Here is an 11,480-nt window from a genome sequence, read left to right on the forward strand (position 1 = left end):
ATGAACAAGGTCATGGTTCTTTCAGGAGAAGGGTGGGTAAAGGAGTTGAGTCCTAATTTATTTGCAGTTAAGCCCAATTTTGGGAATGCTTGAGGATACTGGCATGAACAAATTTGCACAGCTGTGAAGAAAGATCAGCACCTTGGGAGCAATTCTCCTTTCTGCACTGCCAAAATTGGGATATTTAGAAAGAAATACTTTTTTTTGCTTGTTCACTACTGTGAATAATTCTCCAAGTAAAAGCATGGGTTCTATTTCTAGCTCTACAATCAACTAGCTGTGTTACCTTGGGGAAAGCATTAAGTTCTTTCTGTCTCTCTTCTACCTTACAGGATTGTTGTAAAGATCAGATGGGCTAAAATATGTGTGGACAAATACAGTGTGTCTCAAAAATATTGGTGTAATTTTAAGTATCTTAAAACTGAAATAAACCTTTTAGGACATCTCCTACAAGTCATTGAAATTCAAAGTACTGTTATTTTATTTTAATTGCATAATTTAAAAAAATAATAATTTAAATTTAGTATAAAGTCTTTGCTTGTTAATGCCCATAAATGACTCTTATGAGAAATAATTTATTTCAGGGAGAAAAAGAAATCTGAATTCTCTCATTTGATCAAATCCGAATTCTAACTTTATCTTCTTGCCACCTCTTGCCCTGGGAAAGTCACTTAACCTCTATTGGCCTCAGCTTCTTCATCTTTTTTTTTAGTTTTTTTTTCTTTTTTGGAGGGCAGTTGGGGTTATGTAACTTGCCCAAGGTTACACGGCTAGTATTTTTGTGTGAGTGTTAAGTGTCTGAGGCCGGAACCGAACTCCAGTCCTCCTGACTCCGAGCCGACGCTCTACTGACTGCGCCACCTAGCTGCCCCAAAACTTCTTTATCTTTAATAATAACATAACCTACCTTCCAGACTTGTTCTGAGGATCAAATGAAATAGTATTTATAAAGTGCTTTGCAAACCTTAAAGCAAAAAAATAAATGATGATTACTGTTATTATTATTTTTGTAATAATACAATTAACAATATGTTTAAAACTTGGTTCTTAACTTAGACTCCTCCCTCACCTTCCAATTAGGTCTTACTAATTATACCATGAAATTTTCTCTACATTTATACCCTTCTATCCATTCTCACTGCCATTAATCAGGTCAGTTCCTCATTATTTTTTGTTTATTTATTTATTTATTTTTTTTTGCCTAGCTCACTAACCATGAGGGATTGTGAGGAAGAAGAATCAGTTAAGGAGGCAATGCAGTAGCCAGAATGATAGGAGAGAACCAGGAGAACCAAATGTAAGCCAATTAACTGAAGGGTATTCAATAAAAGATACAAATGTAGATAATGCTCTCCAGAAAGTGAAAGGGCACATTTTTACCCTGAAGGAGGCAAAGAGGAGGAGATAATTATTATCATTATCATCTGTTTTCTTTACCACCGTCATCTCTGCTTCTCATCCATCATGCACACCTCTGCTAGGACAGTTTCTCTAAAATAAAACTGCTTTGGTCATATAACCCCATTGGGGGAAGGATCTTCAATGTTTCCTTGTTGTTTTTGGAATGATATCCAAACTCTTTAATATCTGATGTCCTCCATAATTTGGCCCCACTCTGCCTTTTCTTATTTCCCTAGGCTCTATTTCCTGAACTTTACGCTCAGGAATATTAGACTACCTTTTATTCCTTGAAGAAATGAAGGCTCACGTTCTCCGAATTTCTATATGTTCTAAAATGTACAGCAGTCCTCTTTGTGGTGGCAAAGAAATTGCAGGGATGTCAGTCAACTGGGGAATGTCTGAACAAACAGTAGTATATGATTGTGATAGAATACTACTATGCTGTAAGAAATGGTGAGCTCGCACATTATGCCATAGGAAGGAAAGCTAAGCTAAAGCCCAGCCAGCTCTCCGCCTCGGATGCAGGATTCTTTGTGGAATCCGCGGCCTTAAGCCACTGGCAGGCTTCTCAAGCCGTGGTATCACTTCAAAAAGTCAAGTAACCTGAAGGATATGAAAGGACAATCGTGGTTTCTAATATTCCTGTTGGAAATTTTAATGATGAAGCCATGGCAGATATTCTGAAGAATTATATCCAGAAGTTTTATGACAAAGATGGAGAAGAAGAAAATGTGACATATCCAACAAAATTCGAAGGAGTTGCATTTGTGACATTCAAAGAAATAAAAGGTGTTGAGAATGTCCTTAAAAAGAAGAAACACAGTCTAACAGTGGAGGGACAACTTCCAACTTGTCTCACTGTATCTCATTTTAGTGAAAACATCATTCATTGTATTTTTGTTCACCTTGATTTATCCATTTTTGGAAAGGAAGTTATTCTAGAAAATCTGGTGACAGAACTTAAAGAGAAAGTTCCGTCCTTGAAATTCTACCTTGTGGAACCCCATGGAAGGGTCATTGTTAAAGGATCATTTTTAGCGATCAAGAAGCTAAAGGAATTTCTGTTGTTAAGGGCCAGTTCTCTTCATGGAAACGACACAAATTGTGTCGATCTGAGAAACAGGAAGAAAAAGGAAATCACTTCAGAATAAAGCTCATCTATGTCCCCAGGCCATCCAAAAACTACTGGAAATGAACAGATAATTGTGCTTGATACAGATGCATTTAAATACATGAAGCTTGGTAACTAAATGTATGAAAAGATTTTAAAAGACTTTAATGTCTTGAGTCAGTAGATAGTTAATGATGAAGTCCCCACAATATGTTTAAGAGCTTCTCATGTTGATTCTCATTCTTATCACTTGAAAAAAGTGAAGGAATTGAGGAATTTTCATACACTCTTTCCCTTGAGCTTCGAAAAGAGACAATATCGAGAGGCAGAGGCAGGCCAGTAGGCGCAGCCGGCAGACTCAGAGACAGGCCTGGAAGGGGCCTGATCAACTTGGAGGGCAAGTCTTCCCACCAACAAGGGCCACTACCAGGACTATCACCAAAAGTCTGGGACTGGAAAGAGCAAGATAAGAACCAAATACAGGGGTCCCTGTCCTGAACAGCAAATACTCCTGGGGCTACCACTTCATAGCCCAGAAATTTAAAAAAAAAGCCCCTATCAGGACCTCCAAAGACCAGGATGACAGAGTGAACCTCACCTGCTCCAACACCACCTCCCCAACCCCCCGCTGAAAACATAGTAGCTCCCAGGGCAAAACACTCTACAGTAAAGGCTTGGGATCCCCAGAGGAAGGGCGGGGCTAGGGCCCTGTCTCAAAATTGGTAGGAAGCAGACTACAAAGACAAAGACTCTGGAGTCCTACTATCCTCAGAGGGAGGAACCAAACTCAGAGGGAGGCAATGTGGACTCCACCCACAGCTGAAACATCAACAGGGAATGGGTCCCAAGCACAGAAAGTTCTCCTAGATGAGATCAAAAGGAACTTTGAAAACTGAATGAGAGAGATAGAAGACAAAATGAATAATTCTCTCAAAACCAAAATAGCAGAATTAGAAAAACATTATAATGAAGAAAACATCTCCCTAAACAGAAAAGTGTGTGATATGGAAAAGGAGCTCCAAAAATTAACCAAGGAAAATGATTTGCTAAAAACTAGAATCAACCAAATTGAAACAAATAACTCTATGAGGAGCCAAGAATTAGTCAAGCAAAACAACAAGAATAAAAAATTAGAAAAAGAGGTTAAATACCTCAAAGAAAAAATAAGTGACCTGGAAAACAGAGCCAGGAGAGATAATCTGAGAATCATAGGCCTACCAAAAAATCATGGTGAAAAAATGAGCCTGGACAACATTCTCCAAGAGCTCATTAAGGAAAACTACCCTGAGATACTAGAACCTGAGGGTAAAATAGAAATCAAGAGAATCCACCGGACAACTGCTGAAAGAGATCCCAAACTGAAAAGCCCTCCAAATGTTGTGGCCAAACTTCAGAACTACCAGATAAAAGAGAAAATACTTCAAGCGGCCAGAAAGAAACAATTCAAATATTGAGGGTCCACAGTGAGGATCGCACAGGATTTGGCAGCCTTTACACTGAAATATTGGAGGCAGTGGAATACAATTTTCTGGAAGGCAAAAGAGCTTGGGTTACAACCAAGAATCACATACCCAGCGAGACTGAGCATATTCTTCCAGGCAAAGAGATGGTCATTCAACGATATGACAGAGTTCCTGACCTTCTTGATAAAAAAGCCAGAACTCAATGGAAAATTCAACCTCCAATTACAAGATGCAACAGCGACATAGAAAGGTAAACAAGGAAAACACACACAAACACACACACACACACACACACACACACACACACCCTGCTATTTGATAAGAGCAAACTGGTTATAGACAAGTAGAGGGTATGACTATAAAATACACAAAATGGTGATTTAAAAAACATTCTTATTAAGGGCTAAAAAGGGACTGCAATGGAAGAAAGGGAATGAATGAAGGGGAAAAGGGTAAATTATGCCACACAAAGAGGCATAAAAACTGTATAGCAGAGGAAAAGAAGGGAGGGAGATGGGAATCATATGAGCTTTTCCTTCATTGGTTCTGGTGCAAGGAGGGAATAACAACCAGTTAAGCATAGGACTAAATGAAGAAGAAACGTAAAAAGTATCATTTTAGAGGGAAAGAGGGGAGGGAGAGGAGCTTTGCATGAGATTTGTTCCAGTCACTCTTGGTGCGAAGAAGAAATAACATATTTCATTAAGTATAAAAATATCCTACAGGCAGTAGGAGGGGGGAAGGATTATGAAAGGGGGGGTGGCTAGTAGGGAGGGAAGAAGTAAGGGGAAAGGGGAGGAAAAGGGAGGGGGCTGATAAGGGAACACTGAGGGAGGCAGTGGTCAAAAGGAAAATTATTAAGGAGGCAAAGGGAGAAGGGGGGAAATGTGAACATTAACAGGGGTGAGAATAGGATGGAGGGAAAGAAAGAGATAACAATCATAACTGTAAATGTGAATGGAATGAACTCTCCCATAAAATGGAGATGGATAGCAGAATGGATTAGAAATCATAATCCTACAATATGCTGTTTACAAGAAACACATCTGAAACAGAGGGATACACACAGGGTAAAGGTAAAAGGCTGGAGTAAAATATATCATGCCTCAGCTATAGTAAAAAAAAAAAAGCAGGGGTAGCAATCCTTATCTCAGATAAAGAAAAAGCAAAAATTGACCTAATTAAAAGAGATAAGGAAGGAAACTATATCCTGTTAAAAGGCACCATCGAGAATGAAACAATATCATTACTTAACATATATGCACCAAGTGGTATAGCATCCAAATTCCTAGAGGAGAAGTTAAAGGAATTAGAGGAAGAAATAGAGAGCAAAACTATACTAGTGGGAGGCCTTAATCTCCCCCTCTCTGAACTTGATAAATCCAACCTCAAAATAAACAAGAAAGAAGTTAAGGAGGTGAACAGGATTTTAGAGAGGATAGGTATGATAGATCTCTGGAGAAAACTGAATGGGGATAAAAAGGAATATACTTTCTTCTCAGCAGTTCATGGCACATACTCAAAAAGTGACCACATACTAGGGCATAAAAACTTCACAATTCCATGCAGTAAGGCAGAAATATTAAATGCATCCTTCTCAGATCATGATGCAATAAAAATTATATGCAATAAAGGCCCATGGAAAGACAGACTAAAAACTAATTGGAGATTAAACAATTTAATCCTAAAGAAGGAGTGGGTCAAACAAGAAATTATACAAACAATCAGTAATTTCATTCAAGTGAATGATAATAATGAGACAACATACCAAAATTTGTGGGATGCATTAAAGGCAGTTCTTAGGGGAAGTTTTATATGCCTGAGTGCATACATGATTAAATTAGAGAAAAGGGAGGTCAACAAATTGGGCATGCAATTAAAAAACCTAGAAAAAGAACAAATTCAAAATCCCCAATTAAATACTAAATTAGAAATATTGAAAACCAAAGGAGAGATTAATAAAATTGAAATTAAGAAAACTATTGAATTAAGAAATAAAACTAAGAGCTGGTTTTATGAAAAAACCAACAAAATTGATAGACCCTTAGTCAATATGATAAAAAAAGAAATAAGAAAACCAGATTATGAGTATCAAAAATGAAAAGGATGAATCTACCTCCAATGAAAAGGAAATCAAAACAATAATTAAGAATTATTTTTCCCAATTGTATGCACATAAATGTGACAATCTTAGGGAAATGGATGAATATTTACAAAAATACAAGTTGCCCAGATTAACTGAAGAGGAAGTAAATTACTTAAATAACCCCATCTCAGAAAAAGAAACCAAACAAGCCATCAGTTAACTCCCTAGGAAAAATCTCCAGGGCCAGATGGATTTACTAGTGAATTTTATCAAACATTTAAAGAACAATTGATTCCAATACTCTACAAACTATTTGGGAAAATTAGTGAAGAAGGAGTCCTACCAAATTCTTTTTATGACACAAATATGGTACTGATACCTAAATCAGGAAGATATAAAACAGAGAAAGAAAATTATAGACCAATCTCCCTCATGAATATAGATGCAAAAATTCTAAATAAAATACTAGCAAAAAGACTACAGCAACTTATCTCAAGAATAAGAATAATACACTTTGATCAGGTAGGATTTATTCCAGGAATGCAAGGATGGTTTAATATTAGGAAAACCATCAGTATAATTGATCATATCAACAATAAAACTAGCAGAAACCACATGATCATCTCAATAGATGCAGAAAAGGCTTTTGACAAAATACAACATCCATTCCTATTAAAAACACTAGAAAGTATAGGAATAAATGGAGCCTTCCTTAAAATAATAGGTAGCATCTATTTAAAACCATCAGCAAGTATTATATGTAATGGGGATAAACTTAAAGCATTTCCCATAAGATCAGGGGTGAAACAAGGGTGTCCACTATCATCCCTCTTATTCAATCTGGTACTAGAAATGTTAGCAGTAGGCATTAGAGAAGAAAAAGAAATCAAAGGAATTAAATTAGGCAAAGAAGAGACCAAGCTATCACTCTTTGCAGATGATATGATGATATACTTAGAGAATCCTAGAGAATCAAGTAAAAAACTACTTGAGACAATAAATAAATTTGGCAAAGTTGCAGGATATAAAATAAATCCTTGGCATTCCTGTATATTTCCAATTAAATTCAACAGCAAGAGATAGAAAGAGAAATCCCATTTAGAGTTACTGTAGACATTATAAAATATTTGGGAATCTACCTGCCAAAACAAACCCAGGACCTATATGACCACAACTACAAAACACTTTTCACATAAATAAAATAAGATCTAACTAATTGGAAAAATATCAATTGTTCATGGCTGGGTCGAATATAATATGATATATTATAATAAAATATAATAAAAAGGACAATTTTACCTAAATTAAATTATATATTTAGTGTCATACCAATTAATTTACCAAAAAAACTACTTTTTAGAGCTAGAAAAAAATAGTAACAAAATTCATTTGGAAGAATAAACGGTCCAGAATATCAAGGGAATTAATGAAAAGAAATGCTAGGGAAGGTGGACTAGCTATGCCAGATTTCAATCTGTATTATAAAGCAGCAGTCGTCAAAACTACTTGGTACTGGCTGAGGAATAGAGGAGAGGATCAATGGAATAGATTAGGCACATGAGGTTCAGAAGTCAACGACTATAGTAATCTATTGTTTGATAAACCCGAATACCCTGGTTTTTGGGATAAGAACTCACTATTTGACAAAAACTGCTGGGAAAACTGGAATATAGTATGGCAGAAACTGGGCATAGACCATTATGTAACACCATATACCAAAATCAAGTCTAAATGGGTGCATGATCTAGGTATAAAGGTTGATTTTGTAAGCAGCCTCAGAAAACAAGGAATAGTTTACCTGTTAGATTTGTGGAGACCGAAAGACTTTATGACTAAACAAGAATTAGAGAACATTATAAAATATAAAATGTATAATTTTGACTACATGAAATTGAAAAGCTTCTGTACAAACAAAGCCAATGTAACCAAGATTAAGAGGGAGGTGGGAAATTGGGAAAGAATCTTTACAACCTATGTCTCTGACAAAGGACTTATTTCTAAAATATACAGAGAATTGAATCAAATTTATAAGAATACAAGTCATTCCCCAATTGATAAATGGTCAAAGGATATAAACAGGCAATTTTCAGAGAAAGAAATTAAAGCTATCTATAAGCACATGAAGAAATGCTCTAAATCACTATTGATTAGAGAAATGCAAATCAAAACAACCCTGAGGTACCACATCTCACCAGTCAGATTGGCTAAGATGACAAAAACAGGAAAATGACAAATGCTGGAGAGGATGTGGGCAAATTGGAACACTAATGCATTGCTAGTGGAGTTGTGAACTGATCCAGCCTTTCTGGAGAGCAACCTGGAATTATACCCAAAGGGCTATAAATACTTTCATATCCTTTGACCCAGCAATATCACTCCTAGGGTTATATCCCAAAGAGATCATAGAAGTGGGAGGAAGACCCATATGTACAAAAATGTTTATAGCAGCTCTTTTTGTTGTGGCAAAGAATTGGAAATTAAAGGGGTGCCCATCAATTGGGGAATGGCTGAACAAGTTGTGGTATATGCATGTTATGCAATACTATTGTGCTATAAGAAATGAGGAGCAGATGGTCTTCATATTTACCTGGAGAAGCTTATATGAACTGATGCTGAGTGAGAAGAGTAGAACCAGGAGAAATTTGTACACAATTACAGACACAACGTATGTGTGATGACCAGCTTTGATAGACTGGACTCTTCTCAGCAATGCAGTGATATAAGTCAATCCCAAAAGACTCATGATGGAGAGAAATGTGTGCATCCAGAGAAAGAACTAGAAAGAACTGAGTTTATATCCATATGGAAGCAAAATAACTGATCTTTTTCCTTTTCTTGTTTGGTTTTATGTCCTCTTTACCATTTTTCATTCCATCTGATACAATCCATCTTTATAACCTGACTACTGTATAATGTGAAAATATTTACAGATTCTATACTTGACTATATGCCGCCATGGGGGGGAGGGGAAGGAGGGGGACAAAATGTGAAACTCAAGGAATTGTGGAATCGAATCCTGTAAACTAAAAGGAAAAAAGAAAATTAATTTAAAAAAATAAAAGAGACAATATCTTTGGAAGGAAAGGCTATGAATGAAAGCACACAGATTGTGTTGCCATGTGAAGTGTTGAAGTCACAGTATCCCCAGATTCTGATAGAATGCAATTCTAAGCATATTGACATCGTAGGGAATGCTAGTGATACTTATCAGTTCAAAAAAATTGTCCTGAAGGCTGCAGGGAAGAAAGGTTACTTCAGAAACCACAATGACTCCAGCTGAAATGTCCAAGGACTCTCAAATCTTACCACATAACCAGTAATTTCTTAGGAAAAGATAGATTTAAATCTATCCTTTAGAACATCTAGATGGTCATCATTATGCTTCTGTCAGTATAGTAAACTTGTAAAAAACATGGTTTGCTTCCAAATAGAATGCCAACACAAACCATGTAAGATTGAGACTTAGAAATATTTTAAAATCAGATCACTATTAATTAACAAATATCCATTTAGTTAGACTGCTTGATATTTGAAGATTATTTGTGATTTTTGGCATGCTATTCTTCTTCAATTTTCTCCCCAAGGAGTCTGTTGTTGTTGTTTTAAATAGATTTCTATTGAAATCTTTTGTTGTTATATTCCTTACATTTCTTCCTTTTCCTTCCCATTGCCCTCTTCCTTAAGCCATCCTTATGACAAAGAGAAAAAAGTAAAGAGGATGAGAAAAAAATCAGCAAAACCAGTCAACGTATTGGAAAAATATGACATTGAATGTATTGTTTTGAACACATGACAATCACCACCTTAGCCCTTTTCTCTAAAGGAAGTACCGGTGAGCTGTTCTACCAAATTTTTTCTTTGGCGATATGTTTCATCATTACAATTTCTTGACATTCAGTTTTGATTGTTCTTTCTATTTACATGTTGTAGTCTTTGTGTGTGTTATTTTTCAGACTCTGTTTATTTAACTTTGTATCAATTCCTGTAAGTCTTTCCCTGATTCTCTGTAGTCATTAAGTTCATAATTTTTGATAGCACACTAATATTCCATTTTATATGTCCAAATTTGTTTATTCATTTTGCAAATGATGAGTATCAACTGTGTTTTTAGTTCCTTGTTGAAATAAAAGTGAAGTGCTGATACAGAAAAAAAAAGAAATGGTGAGCTCAAGGATCTTAGAAAACATGGAAAGACTTGTATGAAATAATGAAGAGTGAAATTAGCAGAACCAGGAGAACATTGTATACACTAAACAGCAATATTGTTTTAAGAATGACTTTGAGCAAATGTCATTTTGATTATTACAAATACCCAAATTAACTATAAAGGACTTATGAAGAAAGATGCAATGAACTTCTGAATCATGTTTTTATAAACATTTAAAGAAAAAATAAGCACAGAAAATAAACCTTTGTAGATCCTGGCACAGAGACAATAAGGAAGGTTTCTGTGGAGATAAATTGCGGGGTGTAAAAGGGAGGGTAAAAAAGAAGATGAAGAGAACTGACTGATGAACCCTCTTACCCATCCCTGAACCCTGAAGAAGAGACCACCCTCCAAATTTTCTGGGTCATCTGGAAATTTAAGCTCCTCCCATTTCCTTTCTGGGTTTTACTGATGAATCCTCTCAGTGATATTGTCTTACACACCCAAGTCCCAGCAGGGTATCAAAGTCTGCGAGAGTTTTATTTTCCAACTTTTGATGCAAACCTTCAATTCATCATCAGTTAGATATTTGGGACCATGACAGATACCAGATCAACTGTTTTGATCCTGATCCTTACAGGTAACATATATAGAGGCATATATAAAATATGCGGATAGGTAGGTAGATAGACAGGTAGAAAAGAAGGTGGAAGGACGGAAAGAAGGAAGAAAGAGTTAAAAGAAAAAGAAAATTCTTTGTTCTAGCTTTCACCCTGATTAACAAGGCAAAACTCAGGACTAAAAGAATTAAAAGGAATTTACTAAAAGTATGTCAAGGTAGCAAAATGTTGATGAGCTGATCATTGAAGATCAGCAAGGGATTCAAAATGGAGGCATCTTTTACTGATAACTTTTATAAAGAGTATAGGTCCAGGTCTGCAAAGAGGATGGACCATTGCATCTCAGCACTTCCCCAGTTGCCAGTATATGAGGGCAACATGATATTTAACGGGTACAAACAGGTAGGGAGTCACTTGTTATGTGATAAATAGCAGGTAATACAAAACTACAGACTGGGTGATGCCTCCCCCAACACTGATTGACAAGCAGCGTTAGGAACAATAGGTAACTGAGTCAGCATAACTTTCAATAGAAGGAAGGAAGGAAGGAAGACAACACATAGGAAAATGATACAAAGTAGCTTTGAAAGGGAATGGGGAGCTGGAAAGTTACCCTTAAGCTGAGGCTTAAAGGAAAACATGAATTCCAAGA

General features: G+C 36.2%; 1 pseudogene; it reads left to right on the forward strand.

Annotated features, from left to right (window-relative positions):
* The first annotated feature begins 1,817 nt into the window (after positions 1-1,817).
* LOC138168766 (RNA-binding protein 43 pseudogene) lies at positions 1,818-9,559 on the forward strand (annotated as a pseudogene).
* The last annotated feature ends 1,921 nt before the right edge of the window (positions 9,560-11,480 follow it).

The sequence above is a fragment of the Petaurus breviceps genome, unplaced genomic scaffold (genome assembly GCF_028583685.1).
Source record: "Petaurus breviceps papuanus isolate PSGF00001 unplaced genomic scaffold, PetGlider_PUasm1.0 37, whole genome shotgun sequence".
Lineage (NCBI taxonomy): Eukaryota > Metazoa > Chordata > Mammalia > Diprotodontia > Petauridae > Petaurus > Petaurus breviceps.